The 24,676-nt window shown below is 44.6% G+C and overlaps 1 long non-coding RNA gene across 1 annotated transcript in view; it reads left to right on the top strand.

The window, feature by feature from the left end:
- Positions 1-2,681: 2,681 nt before the first annotated feature.
- Positions 2,682-24,676, top strand: part of LOC137322441 (uncharacterized) — a 35,765-nt gene continuing 13,770 nt past the window's right edge. Inside the window, exons 1-2 of the long non-coding RNA XR_010963122.1 lie at positions 2,682-2,775; positions 20,811-20,924. This is a non-coding gene — a long non-coding RNA (uncharacterized lncRNA). The remainder of the gene's footprint in view (positions 2,776-20,810; positions 20,925-24,676) is intronic.

The following is a 24,676-nucleotide window of genomic DNA, read 5'->3' as shown; positions in this document are numbered from 1 at the left end:
CCAGATCTGGCCGATACGTGACTCCAGTCCCACATCAGCATGGTTGGCCCTCAACAGTCCTCTGAAGTGGCCACTCAGTTGTATCAAACTGCTGTGCGGAGGTTGAAGACCACATTCTTAGGGCAACTAAGGATGGGCAATAAATGTCAGTGACGCCCACCATTCCGAGAATGAATAAAAAATAACGTCCCCCACCCGCACCCCCCAGCTCCCATTTTTCAGTAGTACTTGCCCTTTCCCCCCTCTTTCCCCTATCTTTGAGTTTCACTCCCCCTCCCCGCCCCCTCTCCCGCCAACTCATTCACCGCCAGAAAACACAAACATTGGGAAGGCAATGAGTCGAAATGCTCTCAGGAGTCCTACCCATGTCCTTTTTGAACTGGTTGTTTTGAGTTGTGTGAGAGAGGCCTGGTGTAGCCCACAGCCTGAACTTCCCTCCATCTCCTCAAAGGTCGTTGTTTTTTTCCTAACAGATATGGCTGAGATCTACCATTTATGACCTCTAGTTTTGGAGCCAGAATATCTGCGTTCTCACTTTAGACACAATAGCCTAAATTTTACGACTGGGGTATGAACCAACATTGGGCAATATACAAACTGCAGGCGCATTAGTCCAAACAGGCCATTCAACCCAACCAGTCCCTGTTGGTGTTTACCTTCCACACAAGCAGTAGACCTAAACCCATGTGCCCACCCTGTTCCTTTCCTTCAACTACCGATCTAACCTACTCTCAAATGTCGACGTAGGCCGTGACTTTCCTCGGAGCTGCCGCCGTAAGTGGTTTATCTGTCGCGCTTCCGGGGAGGTTACGGGCGGCGGAGCGGGAGCAGCTCCCACGAAATTCCGGGCCCATCGTCTCTGATTCAATCGATTAACTCCGGCCGTGCATTCTGCGCCTTCTTCAGCTGCACCTCCCAAACCCGCGACCTCCCCCCACCCCCCCACCCCCCCCCCCCCCCCGCCTAGAAGGACGAGGGCAGCAGGGGCAACGGGAACACCATCGCCTCCGAGTTCCCCTCCGAGTCACACTTGATCATATATCGGCCGTTCCCTTCATTGCCGCTGGGTCAAAATCCTGGAACTCCCGACCGAACGGCACCTTCACCACACGGGCTGCAGCGGTTCAAGAAGAAGGCGGCTCACCACCACCTTCTCAAGGGGCAACTACGGATGGGCAATAAATGCCGGCCTTGCCAGCGACGCCCATATCCCGAGAACGAAATATTTAAAAAGGGCAAGAATGCGGCTGTTTAGAATGTCGATTAGAGCCTCTTATGTTATTGCGAGCTGTGAACCTGGTGTGAACACTCCCTCGGCAAACCCGCTGTGCCGATGGAATCTTGCGCGGAGTTGGCAATATTGGGAGTAAAGAGCTATGTGGCCTCAGATTGCGCTGTTTACCCCTGATCATGAATTTTCAAGCTTAAATTGAGATCCCGAATGAAAATGTTAGCCTGTTGCAGTAAGCGGTTGGACTGTGAAAAGCAAGCTTTCCTCAACAGCTCAATATGTACCAAAGCAAAGGAGTTACGCTAAACCTTTATAAATCAATGGTTAGGCCCCAGCTCGAGTACTGTGTCCATTTCTGGACACCGCACTTTAAGGTGGATGTCAAGGCCTTAGAGAGGGTGCGGAGCAGATTCACTGGAATGGTACCAGGGATGAGGGACTTCAGTTCTGTGGAGAGACTGGAGAAGCTGGGATTGTTCTCCTTAGAGCAGAGAAGTTTAAGGGGAGATTTAATAGAGGTGTTCAAAATTATGAACGGTTTTGATGGAGTAAATAAGGAGAAACTGTTTCCACTGGCAGGAGGGTCGGTGACCAGAGGACACAGATTTAAGATAATTGGCAAAAGAACCAGAGGGGAGATGAGGAGACTTTTTTTTTTACGCAGCGAGTTGTTACGATCTGGAATGCGCTGCCTGAAAGGGCGGTGGAAGCAGATTCAATAATAACTTTCAAAAGAGAATTGGTTAAATACTTGAAAAGGTAAAAAGTTGCAGGGCAATGGGGAAAGAGCAGGGGAGTGGGAATAATTGGATAGCTCTTTCAAAGAGCCGGCGCAGGCACGATGGGCCGAACGGCCTCCTCCTGATGCTGTAATCTTCTATGTGACCCAGGTAGTACTAAATGCTGACGCTGGGTGGGTGAAAGAGACAAGTGTTGCACCTCCCAGCACTAACATGCCTCATCCGGACAAAGTCAGTAATACACGTCCCCAGAAGAACTCAACTAAGTCATCGCAAAGTTAAACTCACTTCTTTATTTTTCCTTCTTGACTTCCCTTCCCCCTCTCCTCCCACCGCCCGCCCACCCGGTACGTCTCTTTCACCGGCTTCTTTAAAATCACACCTTGGTTTATAGCACCAAAAACTTAGCAGTGAGATTTCACCTCCCCCTCCGTGGTTCAACAGGGGGACAAGACAGATAAAAGCAGTTTCAGATCATAACAGGGACCATCATGATTCAACGAATAACCTTATCAGATTTTCCCTCGCACGCCAGTCATTTTGAGATTCCTTTTACAGGTACACTTAAACGCTGAGAAACAGAGATAATGCGCAGAGGCTGTTGGCAGCCCCGGAGTGATTTTTTTTTTCTCAATACATTGTTTTTTTTCTGAAATGTAGTTGACTCTGGCAAGGCCCCGTTCATCGACCGTCCCTAGTTGCCCTGAGAAATTGGTGGTGCTGGGCCTTCCCTCCTAGAAGCGCTGCAGTCCCGCGTGGAGATGGTGCCTCCGCAATGGGGGAGTCGGGCGGGGACAATCCAAGGTACGTATTATTTTTTAATAATTAAGATCGGAAAATGCAGGAAATGCACAGTAAGTCTGTCAGCATCTGTAACGATTAAGAAAGGTGAGTTAGCGTTTCGAGAAGAGTAGGGTTTTTTTTGCCGGAACTGGAAACTAGGGGGGGATAAGCGAGCCAGCCTTGTAGGAATGAATAAAAGGAAGAGGGTGAGAGAACAGGTAAAGGTCAACACTTGGGTGTGCTATGTGTTACCACATGGTGGTGTGAACCTCTAATTCACCACCGCATGGATTGGTTGAGGTAGGGTCGCCAACTCTCCAAGATTGCCCTGGAGTCTCCAGGAATTGAAGATTAATCCCCAGGGCACTACTGCGAACAAAATCCAGGGGGGGGATAAAAAATCATCGGGGATTTATAATTGTCTTCTTTTTTTTCATTTTCTTTGAACACTTTCGCTTACTCGTTATGAAAATATTGGAGGTGGTGGGAGGGGGAAGAAAGGCTGTTTGACTGAGAGCCAGGAAGCACCCAATCGGGTAACGAAGAACCAATTGGCCGTGGGAAGGCGGGGGCGTCGTGGGGATGGACCAACGGCGGGGACGCGCGGGGGCGGGGGCGGTTGGAGGCAGGGGGTCATGTGATGAAACCTCCAGGAATACGTCGAACCAGAGTTGGCAACCCCTAGGTTGAGGCAATTGGCATAGATGCATTTAAGAGGAAGCTAGATAAGTACATGAGGGAGAAAGGAATAGAAGGATATGTTTGTTGGGGTGAGAATGAAGTAAGGAGGGAGGAGGCTCGTGTGGAGCATAAACACCGGAATAGACCTGTTGGGCCGAATGGCCTGTTTCTGGGTTTTAACAATTCTATGTAAATCTATGTAAAAAAGCGTTACAGTATTTTTTTTGGAATGAGTTCTTTTTTTAAAAGCTGGAAAAATGTGAAAAAGCACCGAACGATACATAAAGATCATTTCAGTCAGGCAATGCAAAAGGGGCACAAAATTAGCCCAGTTAAGCTATAACAACAGGGGAGAGAAACAGCTCCAAAATGGCGGCATCTTTTATTTATAATATTGCGGGGGGGGCGGGTGGTGGGTGGGGGTTGAGCTCCCGCAGGGAATCTCCTGATTGTCTGGCGTAACTCCTTAAAAAAGTGGCGGATGAGCTGGAGAATCCCCACATAAATTCACCCCCAGGACTACTGGGGCCTAGCACTCGAAAACCAGCCAGGACGGAAGGACCCGAGACCCGACGGGGCCTCGGTTTAAAGTCTCATCCGAAAGACGGCACCTCCAACAATGCAGCACTCCCTCAGTACTGCGCTGGAGTGTCAGCCGAGATTTTGCGTAGGTGACTGGGTGATGCAGGGTGCTGTGAGGTGCCAAGTTGGCCTCTGCCACCTCTTACTCTTGAGAATCTTGAGTAACAGAAGAATGTATTTTGGAATATTTGTGGTGAGATGCTCCCTGAAGCAGTGCTTACAGGGTCAAAACAGAGGCCGGAGCATATGTCTGTGGGTGAGGGCGAATGAGTGAGTGAATAAAATAAAGATGAAAGGCAAAGGAAGATACTAGCTCTGTGCTTCGGGAAGATCTATGCAGGGCTATGGGAAAACAGCGGGGAAGTGGGACTAATTGGATAGCTCTTTCAAAGAGCCGGCACAGGCACAGTGAGCCGAATGGCCTCCTTCTGTGTTGTAAGATCCTATCTCCGACCTTAACCTCTAATGCTTCTACACTCAGACTCTCTGGAGCCCTATCCTAATATGGAGTCAAAGGTTACAGTTCAGGTGTAGCAGTCTCTTGTCTGCATTCACTGGCACTGGTTATGTGCAGCCTTCTCCTGCAAGCAGATAGAAAGGATTATATGTTGGAATAAGGAATAAGACAGAAGATGTATGTGAGACAAGTGAGTGCATATTAGTGACCTTGTGTGGGCAGAGTGCTTGGTGCCTGTTGCTTGCCACATTTCACAAGCCACAGAAAAAACCCATTGTAATGCAGACTACCCTGGTAAAGCATGGGCAGTGTGACACTTTTCCAATTTCCACACCAGCATCCCTTGTAATTTCTCTGAAAACGATTGCCAAATTGTGTGGAATTGGTGGGTCCAGACCAACTAAGAACTGAGCTGAGACTGTCCTAAGCTCATTTCGCACAGATCACCTACAGCTATGGTGCATGGGAACACCACCATCTCTAAGCTTCCCCTCCAAGTCACACACCATCCCGACTTGGAAATATATCGCCGTTCCTTCATCGTCGCTGGGTCAAAATCCTGGACTCCCTACCTAACAGCACTGTGGGAGAACCTTCACCTCACGGACTGCAGTGGTTCAAGAAGAAGGCCCACCACCACCTTCTCAAGGGCAACTAGGGATGGGCAATAAATGCCGGCCTTGCCAATGGCGCCCACATCCCAAGAGTGAATTTTATTTTAAAAACTAGTAGACAGGCACTTCCATCCTGTTAGTGCTGGTCTGGATTTGTACCCAGCTCCAAGAGGCGGAAGTCTTGTGTTTAAACCACAACAACCTCCAGTCCCAGAAAAATGAATTCGAGAGGAGCGTCTGTGGTGACGATTTGTTTATTTTTGCCAAAGCTCAAGTTCTTTCCGAGAAAGAAGCTCATGGTCTCAGCCCCGTAGATAAAGGGCAGAGTTATCAACAGTGGGGTAATGGTAGGGGTTAGATTTATCATCAAAAAGAGTGAGACAGATCATAAACCCCTTGAAACAAATGGAGCCGCGTTCCACGTGCTAGAGTGAGCTACTTCAAAACAGGTAACATTTTTACAAAGAAGAAAGGACTTGCATTGATATAGCACCTTTCATCACCTCAGGACGCTTCAAAGAGCTTCAAAGCCAATGAAGTACTTTTGAAGTGTAGTCACTGATATAAAGTTACGTAAGTACATGAGGGAGAAAGGAATAGAAGGATATGTTGATAGGGTTAGATGAAGTAGGAAGTAAATAGAGTGGGAGGAGGCTCGTGTAGGGCATGAACACTGTTTCTGTGCTGTAAATTCTATGTAATTCTATGTAGGGAAACGCAGCAGCCAATTTGGGCTCAGCAAGGTCCCACAAACAGCATGGAGGTAAATGACAAGCTAATCTGTTTTAGTGATGTTGGTTGAGAGATAAATATTGGCCAGGGCACCAGGGAGAACTCCCCTGCTCTTCTTCAAACAATTTCATGGGATCCTCTGTGTCCTCCTGAAAGGGTAGGACGGGGCCTCAGTTTACGTCTCATCCAAGAGACAGCACTATCTAACAGCGTAGCACTCCCTCAGTACTGCGCTGAAATGTCAGCCTAGATTTTGTGCTCGAGTCTCTGGAGTGGGGCTTAAGCCATGATCTTCTGGCTTAGCGGCGGAAGGCAAGAGATAGATGGCTTATTTGTCACACCCTCAGAACTGTGCAACCCCTCACATTCCTCTGTTTTCTGAGTAAAAACATTATTGCCTCACTCGAGCAAGGCGCCACTAGGTCAAAGTTCGTGGATGTTCTTCCAACCCAGCAACCAAGATAGCAAAACGTGGAGCCATAATGATTCAGCCAGTGGGCACGATCGCAATGGATGAGGGTAGAAAGCAAATTCAGATTCACTTAATCAGAAATATTTACTTGCGTCATTTACCTGAATGGAGTTGACCTCGTTGTTTCAGCGACTGTAATGACTACTCCTTCATCCGTGGCACATTAATATAAGAAGAGCGCTCCTATACTGGGGCAACTTGATGCTGGCACTTGGTGTGGAAAATGGAAAAGAGTGTCATTCCCCAGCACTGAAATCCCTCAACTCCCCCAAAACAAGAGGGAAGTCGTGAGCTTAAAATGGTTTTAAATGATCTATTTGGATTTATTCATATTTTACTTTTCTCCTTTAAAACGTACGCTGGTGGTCTGTGTCATTCTACGGATTTCTTGTATTACTGCTGTGTATGCAATTCGGCTCAAGCATCACTTTAGATCACTGGTTGCTTTCACGCCTCTGAGTCAGAAGGTTGTGGATTTAAGCCCTACTTGAAAGAAAGAAAGACTTGCATTTATAGAGCACTTTTCATGACCCCAGGATGTCTCAAAGCACCTCACAGCCAATTAAGTACTTTTTTTGAATGTGAAAAATGCACCCATTTGCACCCAGCAAGATCCCACAAGCAGCAATGAGATAAATGACCGGATCATCTGTTTTTAAGTGTTGGTTGAGGAATAAATATTGTCCAGGCTCCGGGGAGAACTCCCCTGCTCTTCTTCAAAATAGTGCCATGGGATCTTTTACATCCACCTGAGAGGGGAGACGGGGCCTTGGTTTAACATCTCATCCAAAAGACAGCACAGCACTCCCTCAGTATTGTCAATCTAAATTACACATCCTCAAGTTTCTGGAGTGAGACTTGAACCTACAAACCTTCTGACTCAGAGGTAAGATGTGCTACCAACTCAGCCATGGCTGATACTAGGGCACAGGATCGAGGCGGAAAGATGATGTCTTTCACATAAGGCATGAGACAAAAGCTTCAACCATCTGTTCAGGTGGATGTAAGAGACCTTATGCACAATTTGAAGAAGTTTACACGGTCCTCCTGGTGTCCCAGTCATCATTCCTCCCTCAAGCAACACCAACAAAACCAGGTTAATTGGTCATTTATTTAATTTGATGTTTGTGGGGCCTTGCTGAGTGAAAATTGGCCGCCACATTACGAGACAACTATTGACTGAACTTCAAGGGTAATTCATTGGCTGTGAAGCACCTTGGGATGTCCTGAGGACATGAAAGGGAGTAAATAAATTGTATCTGCACACCGCACCGACACAGCACACCAGGATATGGTTGACCTTTCAGTCCCAGTACAGTCTACCGATAGCAACTCTCTGCAGCAAGTCTTGTTGTGAAACTGATCCCCACAATTTTTAGATAGATCTTAATTTTTATTGGTTTACCTCTATTCCCTCCACACCATTCATTGGGTTCGAGAGTGGGCTCTACGATTGAACTAAGTAACCCTGAGCTGGGGAAGGCAAGATAAGACTCAGTTACGATGTCCTCATGGTCAAATAGACTGCCAGTACTCACTGTAGAGGCTCCTACAAGGAGAATGGCCACTTAGGTAAGGTACCAGGGGGTGGGCTTCGATTGTGGAGCTGCAGCCCAGGACAAGTCAGCAGGGTCAGTAATGGAGGGGTGAAAATTGGAGGGTGAGATGAAGAAAAAGGCTTCGTAAATATTAGTTGTTATTTTTCACAGCAGATCTCCTTCTCTTTTTGTTACCATCTATTTTGACACAGGAACTATACCCACTAATCTGATTGAATCAGTTTACAGGAAGTTCTGTGGTTATCATTAGACTATACTTAGAGCCCCTGAGTGCCATCAACTGTCGCACTCCTAAAAAGAAATAAGGTTTAATTTCTAACTGTACCATCTCAGTTTATCTTTATTTATCTGTTTACCATCTTTCTATATCTCCAGAACTCTCTTTGTTTCCTCCTCATTTCATGTTGGTCTCTCAATCTTTACATATCAATGTCTAGATCATGATCATTCCATTAAGTCCATAAAACCTACTCCTTCATGGCCCAACACGCAATCTATTCCATCATCAATTCTACTCTGTTCACATAATCACCCTTGGTGAAACGCCCTCATAACTTTCTCCTGACCCAAAAGCAAGAGTAGAATAGTTCCATAATATCTATCCACACTTACACTTTCAGTGTTGAACCATGGCCAGTTGCCAATGACATTTTCACGACACAACAGCACAGGAACAATATGTTCCATTGAATATTTGATTACTTGCACCTTCAGCTGTCCAATCTCACTTGAGACTTATTGGTTTTGTACTCATGCCTTCCAGTTCTACCTTCACACTCCAAGTTAAATAAATGGTTCTCTATATCCTCTGTCCCTCTCAGAACTTAGTTCAGTTCTGTGAAGCTTGAGTCACAACTTCAGAGTACTAAATCCCAGACTTATCCTAGTTAATATCAGCCTTGGCTCAGTGGGCAGCACTCTTGCCTCTGATGTTCGAAAGATTGTGGTATCATAATCCCACTCCAGAGACTTAGGCATAAAAAAATAGGATGATACGTTCAATGGCAGTAATAAGGGAGTGCTGCACTGTGAGAGGTACTGTCTTGTGGTATGAGATGTTAAACTGAGGCTCTGTCTACCCTCTCAGGTGGATATAAAAAAATCCTATTGGTACCATTTCAAAGAAGAGCAGGAGAGTTCTCCCTAAGTGACCTGGCCAACATCTATCCCTCAACCAACATCACTGAAACAGATTACCTGGTCATTATTGCATTGCTGTTTGTGGGAGCTTGCTGTCCGCAAATCAGTTGCTGCATTGACCACATTTCAGTGGCTGTAAAGAGCGTTGGGATGTCACGAAAGGTGCCGGATAAATGCAAGTTCTTTCTTTCTTAAAGTCCCTGCTGTTGTACTATTGCTTAAAAACAAAACCGTAGTAGCTCGACCTGTTTGCGTTTCATTGCGGTCAGTGTCGCCTGTCTCAACATGTGGGGGGACGGGAAGAAGTGTTTAACCATGATGGTCTGGCCAGCGAGGTGTGGGGCAGGCTTGATGGACCAGCTGCCCTTACCATGCCCTTCAATTTTGTATGTTCGTGCCCAATAGACAATTACAAAGAACGCCAGCAAGGACAATTGGACCGGTTCAAGCATACGCTGAGAATTGGGCGGTGGCCGGCCTGTACATCTTGGGTACGGTGTTAAAGGAAAAACAGCAACAAAATCCAACCAAACAATGAAAGCTGAGGCGAGGACTAAAATAGCAGCTTCATTCCCCGAGAGAGGGCTGAGTCCCTGTAAGGAAACATTACTGCAGGGTTCCAAAGCACCTTCGAGGCAACTTTACGGATAGGTTTAATCATTTTGGTATAAATTATGCAATTTTTTAATGTATTTGTTGTGTTGTAAGTTTAATTTTTAGACTAAGAAACCGAGACGGTTACTGAATGCACTTTATTGACATTTTTAAAGAAATTTTATTGGTCCGTTTTCTGCTGATTGGTAACCCTTTTTAAAAGACAGGATAGCCTGTTTTTTTGAAAGACGTGATTGGTTGCCGATTGCTAGCTTTTTCTTACTTATTTAATGAACATAACTGGTAAGTCAGTTAGCACATTTACTTAATTAATGGTACTTTGTGATCGATGAACCAATCACTAATTTCTGCCCTACAGGAATCTTTGAGGTATGATTGAAACTTTGAAGTTTGATGGACTTTGACTTATGACGGAGTCTGAGATGCATCACCTACAGATGCATGTTAAATCCAAAACTTTTAATTATTTAGATGGATAAGTGTGTGTGTGTCTGTACAATGTACATGTACATTTACATCATATACATGTACACACACGTGTAGCATGTAGACAGGGCCAAACCTTGCTGGAAATATAATGGCGTGTTAATGGCGTGTGCAAATCGGCCAGCAAATTCTGGAGACTAAGAGATGCTCTGTGAGTTGTGAATCTCCAGAACTCGCTGATCGATTTACGCCGCTCTGCCATTAGCTTCGCACAAACGGCATCTCGCCCTCAACCTCCCTGTTATTTTTAAGAACTTGCTGGATTTGCACATTAATTGCCCTTTAAACAAGCCGCAGAAAGTTAGGGCTGTGATTAACAGTGCAAGCACCTTTTTAACAGTGTGATAATCGTTAATGCAATGCCAATCGACCTCTCCAGCCCAGAAAGGGATCAATTTAAACTGTTGAGTCGCATTCCTGCACGTAGTAAATTCCTCTTAGAGATTTAAAAAATTTAAAATTAATTTTTTTTTGAATTTCTTTACTTTTCCTTTCTGTCCCTTTTCTCTCTCTCTCTTAATCCAATCTTTCTTTAGCTCTCTTTATTTCTCTTTCTGTACCCGATTTGATTCTAATTCACCCAATTTCCTTCTCCATCGTTCCTCTCTTTCTTTCTTAATCCCTAAATCTCATTGATTAAGGAGATAGACTGTTGGTCCAGTTGTTCACTAAGGTCCCAGATGTTATCAGCTCGGACTTCCAGCAAGTTACGGCACAAAACATTTTGAGCTGAAGGGTGCAGGAGAAAGTCTAACAGACAGGGCACGCCGTGAGATGCCCCACTCCTGCAAGAGTTTGACCCAATAAGTATGACTTATAAGCCCCGATTCGGGGCACGTTTGGGGTGGGTGGGTTAAGGGTGCGTGAGGCCTGGGCCATTTTAAAACACGGGCCTCATTTGCATTTCTCTGGACTGTCCCCTGCCCGAAACCTTGTGGGAACTGCGTAACGGTCGGTGGGCGGGAGCGAGAAATCGGGCGGGAGGCCGATACCATCGGGGAACCAAGGGAACGGTCCCTGGCAAGGTAAGTGAGGAGTGGTTGGAGAGGGAGGGAACCAGGGCCAATCGTGACCGTAGCAGTGGGGAGGGAAAGCCCAGTGGGAGAGGAGGCCCGGGATTTCCACTCCTGCTCCTCCTGGGTCACAAGGAACCTCACGAAAATATGAAAAAATAAAATGACGCCCACCTGGGCCTCTTCTGGCCCGGTGCTGTTTGCCGCCAGTCTGGTGACTTTTTAATAAATATATAATTATTTAAATAATGAGTGCCGCCTTCGCTGGAGGAGGTTTAGAAATAATTCCGATAAAAGCCCAGGAAAATATAAAAAGGTCAGAAAGTTCATCCCAATTCTTTGTCATTGAGAAATGCACTCATGTACGTTTCATTATGCTTGGTAAATGTGGGTCAAATATGTGTGTAAAATATTCCTGTCAGTCATTTCATCTTTAAGCAGGTAGACAGATGAACCTTTCATGATTACTCTGATTTTGCAAACTCAACTGCATGCTTTTTATTACAACATCTGAAATGACATTGATCGAACAAGAGATAACAGCAGCTAGGGCGAGCATGTAGGTTAATGCCATTTCAGAGTATGCTCGCTTTGAATTCTTCAAAGAGCATAAAGTCATCATCCTGACTCGGTTTCAATACAAGGTTAAATTTCTCTTCAGTTTCCACAAGTAATCGCCCACTCCATGCCACAGCGGCCGTTTTATGAATAATTGGCCATGTGCGTCACTGAATCTGAACTGCCCTTGCTCTAAATTTCAATTTAAAGTTTTAGGAACAAATATTACCACAGGTGATTAAATATTTAGGAAAACGCAAGATAAGCACAGATGATGAAGGCCCATCTTAGCTCTTCAGTCCAAAAAGAAGAGCCTATAGTCTCTCCACCCCATCGTGTAATCCTACTGGCTCTTGAATAACCTCAGGTTTTTCACCTCCAATACTTTTCCTGAGAGTTTATTGCAACTCTCGTCACGTGATGAAATATGTCCCTAATTTACCCTTCACCAATTTGATGCCCTCTTTTCCTATTGTCAAGATTTATCTTCAACTGATTCTCCAGGTCTTCATAATCTTAATATCTTATGTACTTCTATAAAGGGGGTGGTAGAGGCAGATTCAATCGTGGCTTTCAAAAGGGAATTGGATAAGTACTTGAAGGGAAAACTAGGGCGGGAATAGGACTAGCTGGATTGCTCTTGCAGAGAGCCGGCATGGACTCGATGGGCCGAATGGCCTCCTTCCGTGCTGTAACCATTCTATGATTCTAAAGACCCCCTCAGCCACTTTCTTTCAACTGTAAAGAGCTCTAATTTCTCTAATCTTCCTTCATAACGGAGTCCGCTGTTGTGTGGAATCAGCTTTGTGACTCTTCACTGCCTCCAAAGTCTTCAGTGCTTCCTTTCCATGGAACATGATTGTTTCTGTGTTGCTGGGTCCAAGGAAGTGTCATCTGTGGATAGCAATCAGCCAAGGATAGAATGTCTGGGGTTTTATTTGATTTATTTTTGAGGGTCTAGGAAAAAATTGGCAGAAGTTTCACTCAGGAGGTTGAATAAATGAGGTAGGATCCATGGTAAGGAATGTTGTACATTATCTGTAGAAGCAATTAGCTTGATCACCGTTTCTTATTGCAAAGCGAGTTCCCGTTTGCCCTCTCAGATCCCAAGTCACTATTCAATGAAGAGCAGGCAAGTTCTCTCGATGTCCTGGCCAAAATTTAATCCTGAACCAACATCATTAAAACCTATTATCTGGTCATTATCTCATTGCTGTTTGTGGGAGCTTGCTGTGGGGAAATTGACAGCCACGTTTTTTTTCATTCGTTCATGGGATGTGGGCATCACTGGTGAGGCCGGCATTTATTGCCCATCCCTAGTTACCCCTGAGAAGGTGGTGAGCCGCCTTCTTGAACTGCTGCAGTCCATGTGGTGAAGGTTCTCCCACAGTGCTGTTAGGAAGGGAGTTCCAGAATTTTGACCCAGCGATGATGAAGGAACGGCGATATATTTCCAAGTCGGGATGTTGCGTGACTTGGAGGGGAACGTGCAGGTGGTGTTGTTCCCGTGTGCCTGCTGCCCTTGTCCTTCTAGGTGGTAGAGGTCGCGGGTTTGGGAGGTGCTGTCGAAGAAGCCTTGGCGAGTTGCTGCAGTGCATCCTGTGGACGGTACACACTGCAGCCACGGTGCGCCGGTGGTGAAGGGAGTGAATGTTTAGAGGGTGGTGGACGGGGTGCCAATCAAGCGGGTTGCTTTGTCCTGGATGGTGTCGAGCTTCTTGAGTGTTGTTGGAGCTGCACTCATCCAGGCAAGTGGAGAGTATTCCATCACGCTCCTGACTTATGCCTTGTAGATGGTGGAAAGGCTTTGGGGAATCAGGAGGTGAGTCACTCGCCGCAGAATACCCAACCTCTGACCTGCTCTTGTAGCCACGTTTCCTACATTACAACAATGACTGCACTTCAAAAAGTATTTCATTGGCTGTAAAGCACTTTGGGACATCCTGAGGTCATGAAGGTTGCTATATTAAATACATGTTCTTTTTCTTTCTTTCTTTCTCCGTTTCTCTTTTTCTGATGATTATTAACTCCAAACAGTTCAATAGTCAACTGGGTCCAACTGGCTTCACCAGAATTCTAACCGTCCCACCTCATCCAGTGAAACTCTTCCCTGTTTCTCCAACAAAAACGAGGCAAGCTCAGACAAGCCATCAATCTGCTAAGTAAGTTGGGATTTTAAAGCAAAGTGTTCCATGCCACAGTTTTATTGGTTTTAATGCTTTTTCCCCCAACTTAGAGCTCTCCAATGGCTCAATGGTTACATGCAGCAGAAAAAAATATGTATGCGGACATTGGATGGGAGTAGCATCAGGCTGTTCTGTGGTGCACTCCACAGCTGAATAGACTGCCAACAGGTGGCTGGATAATGAACAATGGGCAATTGTACAAGATTACGTGAGGGTTGCTGCTGACCAGGGAAACTTATCCCAGCCAGAGACGATGAAGGGAAGTTTGAACATCCGAGGGTCTGTAGAACGGGCGGTAGCAGATCAGCTGTCCGTTATACACCCAGCCCGATTCAACCTTTCCATTGAAGTCACGTGGAAAATAAAATCGGCTGGGTGTGTGTAACAGGTGGGCCGATCCACTACCGTCCGATTTACACCCTCCCAAAGTTAAAAGTTCTGCCCAATGTCTTCAGGAGGGTGTGGAAGTGCATGAAGGGATACTTGACCATATTAACTCTTTATTAATTCACTTAACTCACATAATAGACTAACACGCCACAACTACCTGAGAAACACCATTGTGTAGTTTCTCACGTTGATAATTAATTTTACTTGAACAAGTCGCTTAGCACAGCAGACAGTCTGTCCTCCTCCCCCCACCCCCCACCCCGAGATATGGGATGTAGCTAGCTTCAGGAATAAATGGCCATATGGCCTTGAGACTAGCTACAGCCCTACAGATAATGAGAGACAGGAATGTGGGAAGAAAGCAGATGACTAACACTTTCTCAAGCCAACGTGCAAGTTAACAAAATGGCTAAGGGAACTCGAGGGCGGGCTTACTATTTGATTGACCAACTACCTGAGCCAATAAAGAATGTACGTGTACGCCCATATTCTGTAACAGGTGGGCGTTGTTTACTGAATTGTATAAACGTGAGCTGTTTCTGCAACTCGGTGAAGCTACACCCTCAACCTTTGTTTGAGGTGTTCTTCCACTTGTATACAAGTTGGGGTTCAATAAAGTTTCTCTTTGTGCTACTTGTTTGGGTGTTAATGCATTTGTATAGTAATAAGTAATATTAAGTTTCGACAAGGGGAGGAAATTGGAAAAATAAAAAGCAATCACTCACCCAGCAGATTTAGTCTAACGATTTGTTGACAGTTCTTTTGATATGAAATTCATAATTCACGCTTAAATTTACCAATAACCTCCCCTAATCTTAGCCCGTAGAATAGTGAATAACCCATTGTCTGCCTTTAAATCACCTTCGACCCTTTATCCCAGATCCTCACCTTCATAGCAACACAGTTCATGAAGATCCAAGACAGTGAATCAAAATGTCTTGATGAAGTTAACCTTCAACAGGCTCATGAAGGGAAATAACGAACTTGGTTCCAACGAGTTATTCATAGAATAGAATAGTAAGTTACGGCACAAAAGGAGGCCGTTCGGCCCATCGTGTCCGTGCCGGCCGAGAAAGAGCTATCCAGCTTAATCTCACTTTCCGGCACTTGGTCCGTAGCCCTGTGGGTTACGGCACTTCAAGTGCGCATCCAAGTACTTTTTAAAATGAGTTGAGGGTTTCTGCCTCTACCACCCTTTCAGATATTGAGTTCCAGACCCCCACCACCTTCTGGGTGAAAATATCTCTCCTCGGTTCCTCTCTAATCCTTCTGCCAATCACTTTAAATCTATGCCCCCAGGTCACTGACCCCTCTGCTAAGGGAAATTGATCCTCCCTGCTTCACTCTATATCGACCTCTCATAATTTTATACGCCTCAATTAAATCTCCCCTCAACCTCCTCTGTTCCAAAGAAAACAACCCCGGCCTATCCGATCTTTCCTCTTATTCACTGAAGTGAAGGTTTCAAATTCCCGCAGGCATGGATTAAAAGGGAGGAAGTTAGGAGCAAGAAGGGATGGCAGACAGAACTTTTTCACTCAACGGGTAGTAGAGCTGTGGAATAAATTACCAAGGAAAGGCATTGAAGCAGGCAATATAAATGGGTTCAAAAAGAACAATTGGATGTGTTTATGAGACAGAGAGGATTGAGGTGAGAGGGTTGTGTAAGTAGGGTTAAGATCTGAAAACGAGTTGAGCTTTTTGAACCCAATGGTTCATTGCAGTCAATGAAAATGCAAATGAGGAGAGATGTAGAACAGGTGAATCGATATCACCCGTTTTACACTATCACCCAAAATCAAAAAAAGGAATTCAGGAGAAACTTTTTTATCCAGAGGGTGGTTAGAATGTGGAACTCGCTACCACAAGGAGTAGTTATAAGAACATAAGAAATAGGAGCAGGAGTAGGCCAATCGGCCCCTCGAGCCTGCTCCGCCATTCAATAAGATCATGGCTGATCTGATCCTAACCTCAAATCTAAATTCATGTCCAATTTCCTGCCCGCTCCCCGTAACCCCTAATTCCCTTTACTTCTAGGAAACTGTCTATTTCTGTTTTAAATTTATTTAATGATGTAGTAGTTGAGGCGAATAGCATTGATGCATTTAAAGGGAGGCTAGATAAACACATGAGGTAGAAAGGAATAGAAGGATATGCTGATAGGGTGAGATGAAGTAGGGAGGGAGGAGGCTCGTGTGGAGCATAAACACCTGTAAATTCGATGTAATTCTATGTAACATTTGAGGTGTAGTCCTTTCGTCAGAGCGCTACGTACAGATGCAGGCTGATTTGCTTTGCATTTCCAAGATCTTCTGTTTCCGAGATATCCAGTGCTCATAGATTTTCCTTTGCTCTCTAATGTTGTAAGTTTGATGGCTGCATTCCTGTGGCTGTGTGAATTTTTACTTTGGTAGCAAAGATGTTGACACGTTTAATGTGATTGCTTGTGGATCTAGCAGATAATTGCAGCTGCCAGCCGTGGTCCAGTTGGTAGCACTCTCAACTCTGAGTCAGAAGGTGGTGTGTCCAAGATCCACTCCAGACACTTGAGCACAAAATCCAGGTTGACACTCCCAGTGCAGTATCGAGGCCCTGTCTGCCCTCTCAGGTGGATGTAAAAGATCCCACGGCATTATTTCGAAGAAGATGCTCGAGGAAGGTGTTCTCCCCCAGTGTCCTGGCCAATATTTATCCCTCAACCAACATCACTAAAGTCGGGCTATGTGACAGGAAACAGAGAATAGTGGTGAACGGTTGTTCTTTGGACTGGAGGGAGGTGTACAGTGGTGTTCCCCAGGGATCGGTGCTGGGACCACTGCCACTTGATATATATTAATGACTTGGACTTGGGTGTATCGGGCATAATTTCAAAATTTGCAGATGACACAAAACTTGGGAGGGTAGTGAACAGTGAGGGGGATAGTGATAGACTTCAAGAGGATATAGACAGGCTGGTGGAATGGGAGGACACATGGCAGATGAAATTTAACACAGAAAAATGCGAGGTGATGCATTTCGGTAGGAAAAATGAGGAGAGGCAATATAAACTGGAGGGCACAATTCTAAAAGGGGTGGAGGAACAGAGAGATCTGGGGATATATGTGCATAAATAGTTGAAGGTGGCAGGACAGGTTGTGATAGCGGTTAAAAAAGCATACGGGATCCTGGGCTTTATAAATAGAGGCATCGAGTACAAAAATATGGAAGTCATGATGAACCTTTATAAAACACTGGTTCGGCCACAACTGGAGTATTGTGTCCAGTTCTAGGCACTTCACTTTAGGAAAGATGTGAAGGCCTTAGAAAGGGTGCAGAAGAGATTTACTAAAATGATTCCAGGGATGAGGGACTTTAGTTACGTGGATAGACTGGAGAAGCTGGGGTTGTTCTCCTTGGAACAGAGAAGGTTGAGAGGAGATTTGATAGAGGTATTCAAAATCATGAAGGGTCTAGACAGAGTAGAGAGAGAAAAACTGTTCCCATTGGCGGAAGGGTCAAGAACCAGAGGACATAGATTTAAGGTGATTGGCAAAAGAACCAAAGGCGACATGAGGAAAAACTTTTTTACACAGCGAGTGGTTAGGATGACCTCATGGCCTGGCATATTCCTCACTCTACCATTACCAACAAGCCAGGGGATCAACCCTGGTTCAATGAGGAGGCGTACCTAAAATGAGGTGCCAACCTGGTGAAGCTACAACTCAGGACTACATGCATGCTAAACAGCGGAAGCAACATGCTATAGACAGAGCTAAGCGATTCCACAACCAACGGATCAGATCAAAGCTCTGCAGTCCTGCCACATCCAGTCGTGAATGGTGGTGGACAATTAAACAACTAACGGGAGGAGGAGGCTCTGCAAACATCCCCATCCTCAATGATGGCGGAGTCCAGCACGTGAGTGCAAAAGACAAGGCTGAAGCGTTTGCAACCATCTTCAGCCAGAAGTGCCGAGTGGATGATCCATCTCGGCCTCCTCCCGATATCCCCACCATCACAGAAGCCAGTCTTCGGCCAATTCGATTCACTCCACATGATATCAAGAAATGGCTGAGTGCCAATTTCCGCCCCATCAGTCTACTCTCAATCATCAGCAAAGTGATGGAAGGTGTCATCGACAGTGCTATCAAGCGGCACTTACTCACCAATAACCTGCTCACTGATGCTCAGTTTGGGTTCCGCCAGGACCACTCGGCTCCAGACCTCATTACAGCGTTGGTCCAAACATGAACAAAAGAGCTGAATTCCAGAGGTGAGGTGAGAGTGACTGCCCTTGACATCAAGGCAGCATTTGACCGAGTGTGGCACCAAGGAGCCCTAGTGAAATTGAAGTCAATGGGAATCAGGGGGAAAACTCTCCAGTGGCTGGAGTCATACCTAGCACAAAGGAAGATGGTAGTGGTTGTTGGAGGCCAATCATCTCAGCCTCAGGACATTGCTGCAGGAGTTCCTCAGGGCAGTGTCCTAGGCCCAACCATCTTCAGCTGCTTCATCAATGACCTTCCCTCCATCATAAGGTCAGAAATGGGGATGTTCGCTGATGACTGCACAGTGTTCAGTTCCATTCGCAACCCCTCAAATAATGAAGCAGTCCGAGCCCGCATGCAGCAAGACCTGGACAACATCCAGGCTTGGGCTGATAAGTGGCAAGTAACATTCGCGCCAGATAAGTGCCAGGCAATGACCATCTCCAACAAGAGAGAGTCTAACCACCTCCCCCTGACATTCAACGGCATTACCATCACCGAATCCCCCACCATCAACATCCTGGGGGTCACCATTGACCAGAAACTTAACTGGACCAGCCATATAAATACTGTGGCTACGAGAGCAGGTCAGAGGCTGGGTATTCTGCGGCGAGTGACTCACCTCCTGACTCCCCAAAGCCTTTCCACCATCCACAAGGCACAAGTCAGGAGTGTGATGGAATACTCTCCACTTGCTTGGATGAGTGCAGCTCCAACAACACTCAAGAAGCTCGACACCATCCAAGATAAAGCAGCCCGCTTGATTGGCGCCCCATCCACCACACTAAACATTCACTCCCTTCACCACCAGCGCACTATGGCTGCAGTGTGCACCATCCACAGGATGCACTGCAGCAACTCGCCAAGGCTTCTTCGACAGCACCTCCCAAACCCGCGACCTCTACCACCTAGAAGGACAAGAGCAGCAGGCACATGGGAACAACACCACCTGCACGTTCCCCTCCAAGTCACACACCATCCCGACTTGGAAATATATCGCCGTTCCTTCATTGTCGCTGGGTCAAAATCCTGGAACTCCCTTCCTAACAGCACTGTGGGAGAACCGTCACCACATGGACTGCAGCGGTTCAAGAAGGCGGCTCACCACCACCTTCTCGAGGGCGATTAGGGATGGGCAATAAATGCTGGCCTCGCCAGCGACGCCCACATCCCGTGAACGAATAAAAAAAAGGATCTGGAATGCACTGCCCGAGGGGGTGGTGGAGGCTGATTCAATCATGGCCTTCAAAAGGGAACTGGATAAGTACTTAAAAGGAAAAAATTTGCAGGGCTACGGGGATAGGGCGGGGGAGTGGGACTAGCTGGATTGCTTTTACATGGAGCCAGCAGGGACTCGATGGGCCGAATGGCCCCCTTCCGTGCTGTAACCTTTCTATGACTCTATAAGACAGATTACCTGGTCATTTATTTAATTGCTGTTTGTGGGATCTTGCTGTGCACAAATTGGCTGCCACGTTGCCTACTTTACACTTCAAAAATAATTAATTGGCTGTAAAGCGCTTTGCGACATCCTGAGGTGGTGAAAGGTGCTGTATAAATGCAAATTCTTTCTTTTTAACGTGTAAAGTAACCTGTTTGGTCTTGGTTCTCAGGGTAGAGTTGGGCTGAAGGGTTCAAGAGGCTGTTGTCTACAATAAGTCGTGTGCTGCTGGTTGGGTTCACTGCACTTTATTCCGTCTTTATTTCTTTGTCCTAGGGAGGGCACTGGGTCTCGCTGGATTTGCGGTGTGCCGATCGCGCCCAGCCTGGTATAGTTGCTGCCATTGTGATCAGCACCCTGTACTTATCACTTGCTGTCTGTCTTTCAGTTGTGGTCAACTGTTTTGTTTAGTAAGCACTTTGTGCGGAAAAGGTGAAAAGTTTTGTTTACCAGCGAATGGCAATTTTTTTTTTAAACTCGCACCAAGCCAATTGTTCAGGTAACAAACACACACACAAGTATATATATAAATCGTCTGAAATACAACAGATACTGATCCGAAATAATAGATCAACCTTCTGTAATTATTGCAGGTAGAAATCACCCAAGTTATAGAGAATAATCAGTGTGTACATCGATAATTTAGTGTATATGTATGTGTATAATGTATATTTTTCTTACCTCCCTGTTCAAAATAATTCAGATTATTTGTCCCGGCCGATTTTAATCTAAAATACGGTTTAGATTTTTTTGTTTTAGCTTACTTTTTGCCTTCTTGTATTTTACTGATAATTGTTTTTTTCGTTGAAAGGAAATGACTGACCACAAAAGCAACCTTCACAAGCACCCTAACTGATCACTCTCTGTGTTTCCCGGTCTGAAGGTGAGAATCTTAAATCTTGAGACGTCGCTCTGGAGGGAGAAGGACATCTTCTTTCTGCAATGTTTCCATTAACGGCTTCACTCCCCCTGATGGCTGCAATTACGTGCTTGGCAGGTAAAAGGATTTGCGCTTTCTCGTAGTATTATGCCCCCTGTAACAGACCTGTCCAGTCTGCTAATTACATTAAGGGAAGGAGGTTCGGACAGCAGTGAATGACAGACCTCCAGCCTGCCGTGCCCCAAAAATATTGACTCGCAGGTTTATACCCTACAATTCCCCTTCCCGCCCCAATTGACGGCGAGTTCCTTATCTCGGTCACGCTGTCGGGTGCAGAGTTGAGAACAGGAGCTTTCATACAGCGAGGGAGGGAAAAATTGGAATGTCAGTCAAGGTCTAATTAATGGCAGAAGAGGTTCAAGGGGCTGAATGGCATACTCCTGTCCCTATGTCACAGAGCAAACCTGGTAAATTCAATCTTAGAGAGAAAGACAGATTTGCATTTATAAAATACTTTTTACATGTCTCACAAAAACATCTTTGCAAATAATGAATGAGCTTTAGGGATTTCCATGTGAATTTGCTTACATTATAATTATTCCGTTTGTTGTACTTTTTGAACGTATAAATAAACATTTTTGTTTACCTACATAAATAAGTCACCAAACTCCAACAGTAACTCACTGAGTTGATTCAATGGAATAAGCCACAATATCAATTAAATGCAACTATTATTACATCAAAAGTTTCAAAATTAGAAAGCTTTGTTTTTCCAAATAAAACTAACCAAATAGGAATGATTTTAGATTTAAATAAAATAGTTGTAATAATGCTGTACTTGTATTTTTATTGTTTTGTTACTATTTTATTTAATTAACTTAATAAACTGTAAAGTGATATAATTTTCCAAAACTGTCACTGTAAATGCACTTATCAATATTTCCTTTTTAAAATTATTTAAAGAGGTGTTATCTGCATCAGCACTTTTTCAGATCAAAAAAACGATCACTAACATTAATATTTTTTGATGTTGTTTTCTTTGACGTTGACTGTCTTTGTTTGAACAAGAGCTTGTGTTTATAATAGCACCTTTAATGTAGAAAAGCATCCCAGGGCATTTCACAGAGGTGTGAGGAGAACAGATGGTGAGTCACAGAAGGATAGGTTAAAAGGGGTGACTGAAAGCTTAGTCAAGGAGGTGGGTTTTAAGGAGGGTCTTAAAGGGGGGGAGGGAGGGGTGGAGAGGCGGAGGGGTTTAGGGAGGGAATTCCAGAGAGCGGGACCTTGGTGGTTGACGGTACACCCACCCACGGTGGTGTGAAAGGTGAGGGGGGGGGGATGCACTGGAGTTCGGAGTCAGAGCATAGATGAGTTTTGGGGGAGAGGGTTGTGGTAGCGGAGGAGGTAACCAAAGATAAGGAGGGGGAGGCATTTTAAAATATAAGGATGATAAAAAAAAATCGAGGTACTGGGAGACGAGGAGCTAATGCAGGTCAACAAGTCCGGGGTGATGGGACTTGGTGCGGGATAATATGTGGCCAGTAAAGGTTTGGATGAGCAAATAACAGGTGTTGATGGCATCGTTATCACCTGGGGAAGCTAACTCGAAAGAGTTACTGAGCCCAAAGGTGTGAGGGAGCTGTGTCCACCTCTCAGCTCTACTGTTTCAATCAGGGTGTCCTGATATTAAAACAGCTCTGGTGGGAAAGGCAGCATGAAGCAAGACTCCCCCACTGGCAAAAAAAACAGATGATTTGCCACTTTCACAGATTGACTTGAGTTAAAACAGGACGTTGAGAGTTCAGCAGAGCAGTACAGAGCAGAATGAGACTCGGTGACTTGGTTCAAGTTCTCTCAGTGGTTAAAGAGGACTTTGAAATATTCAGAGGGAGGAACACCTGAGAATCATAGATGGAATGATACAGCAGAGAAGGAGGACATTCGGCCCATCGTGCTTGTGCTGGCTCTTTGAAAAAGTTATCCAATTAGTCCCACTTCCCTGCTGTTTCCCCATAGCCCTGCAAATTTTTCCCCTTCAAGTATTTATCCAATTCCCTTTTGAAAGTTACTATTGAATCTGCTTCCACTACCTTTTCAGGCAGTGCATTCCAGATCACAACAACTCGCTGAGTAAATTTTTTTCCTCATGTCGCCTCTGGTTCTTTTGCCAATCACCTTAAATCTGTGTCCTCTGGTTACCGACCCTTCAGCCACTGGAAACAGTTTCTCCTTATTTACTTTATCAAAACCGCTCTTGATTTTGAACACCTCCATCAAAACTCCTCTTAACCTTCTCTGCTCCAAGGAGAAGAACCCCCAGCTTCCCCACATAAACAGAGTCCCTCAAACTTGGATTTGAACGCATCCAATCAGTCCTCAGATTTTGAATGAGCTCCCCGCACATAACTAAAGTCAATTAATCTGGAAACTGACACTGAATTTTTACAGGTATGCACTTAATTTTTTTAAATTTGTGAAATATATACTCACAAAAAAAAGAGCCTCCAAGGAACATAAAATTATTATCTGTGTTTAACCTATAGATCTTGCAATAAACCCAGAAATATGAGTTCAAGGAATAACTTATGCAATCCAAGGCAGTCAGCACTTTTGCACAAAATTAATTTTGCTGAAATTGATTCGTGATAAATATGGTAAAAGCAGTAAGTATAAATTCATAGAAAATTGAAATTCATGTTAAATGCACATTAAATTTAAAATCATGTTAAATTTAAATTGACAGTGTATTTAAAATCGTGTTAAAAAAATTCAAAGTGAATTTAAAATCATGTTAAATTTAAATTCACAGTGTATTTAAAATCGTGTTAAAAAAATTCAAAGTGAAATTAAAATCATGTTAAATTTAAATTCACAGTGTATTTAAAATCACGTCAAAAAAATTCACAGTGAATTTAAAATTGTGTTAAATTTAAACTCAGCAAATTTAAATTCACGTTACTTTACGTTCATGGTAAATTTAAATGTGCAAATACGGCAAAATTCATTTGACAGCAGAAATTTCTGGATTTAAACAATTAGAATGCAGAAGCTGCAATGTGATCTTGCCTTTGAGAAAAAAACTTGTCCATCTGAACATTAAAGGCTTTCTTCCAAAAGCGAAGAAACTAATTTACTTCAGAATATCCACATCACAGCTAGATTGTATCTCACAAAACAACTGGGTCGACCTTGGCTTGGCGCGGTGGCATAAAATGGATGATAGCGAGTCAGCAACCTGCTTCACATCTCTCCCGGCTGAAGTCAACGGAAATAAAAGTCCGGAGAAATGTAGAACGATTTGCTATCGCCCGTTTAACTCAATCACGCAAAGTCAAAATCTACCCGTGTTCTTTTAATTTCTGTGAATGGAAATTACTAAATAAATTAAGATTTGCTAGGGTTTCAGTAGGTGGGAGGGTGACATTTTTCATAATTTACTTAAAGTATGACAAATATCCAGAAACAGAATTACAGATTTTCTCCTTTCAGACTAGAGTGCTTTCCAAAGTGTTTAGATAGAGAGAAAACTAGAGAGTGTCTGGAGAGAGAGAGAGAGAGCGAGAGAGTTGCACTGCACTAGGGTGAAGCACCAGTGGTTGCAGGTGTGCCAATTACAAGTAGTAGTGCAAGATGATGAATCAGGAGTGTCAGAAAAGTGTCAGTAAAAGGTGCAGCACACAACATTAATGCTTAATCATGATTTTTTTCTACAAATATTGGCAGCAATTTGCGGAGCAGGCTCGAGGGGCCGATTGGCCTACTCCTGCTCCTATTTCTTATGTTCTAATACACTAAATAATCCTTGTGATATCACTGATGAATTTTGCCAGTGATGCATAACATTTTCATTATTTTATAAATCCCAGCAC

This window comes from Heptranchias perlo, chromosome 6 (assembly GCF_035084215.1).
Source record: "Heptranchias perlo isolate sHepPer1 chromosome 6, sHepPer1.hap1, whole genome shotgun sequence".
Classification (NCBI taxonomy): Eukaryota; Metazoa; Chordata; class Chondrichthyes; order Hexanchiformes; family Hexanchidae; genus Heptranchias; species Heptranchias perlo.
Note: the sequence above shows the minus strand (reverse complement) of the source record. Positions and strands in the feature narration are given on the sequence as shown.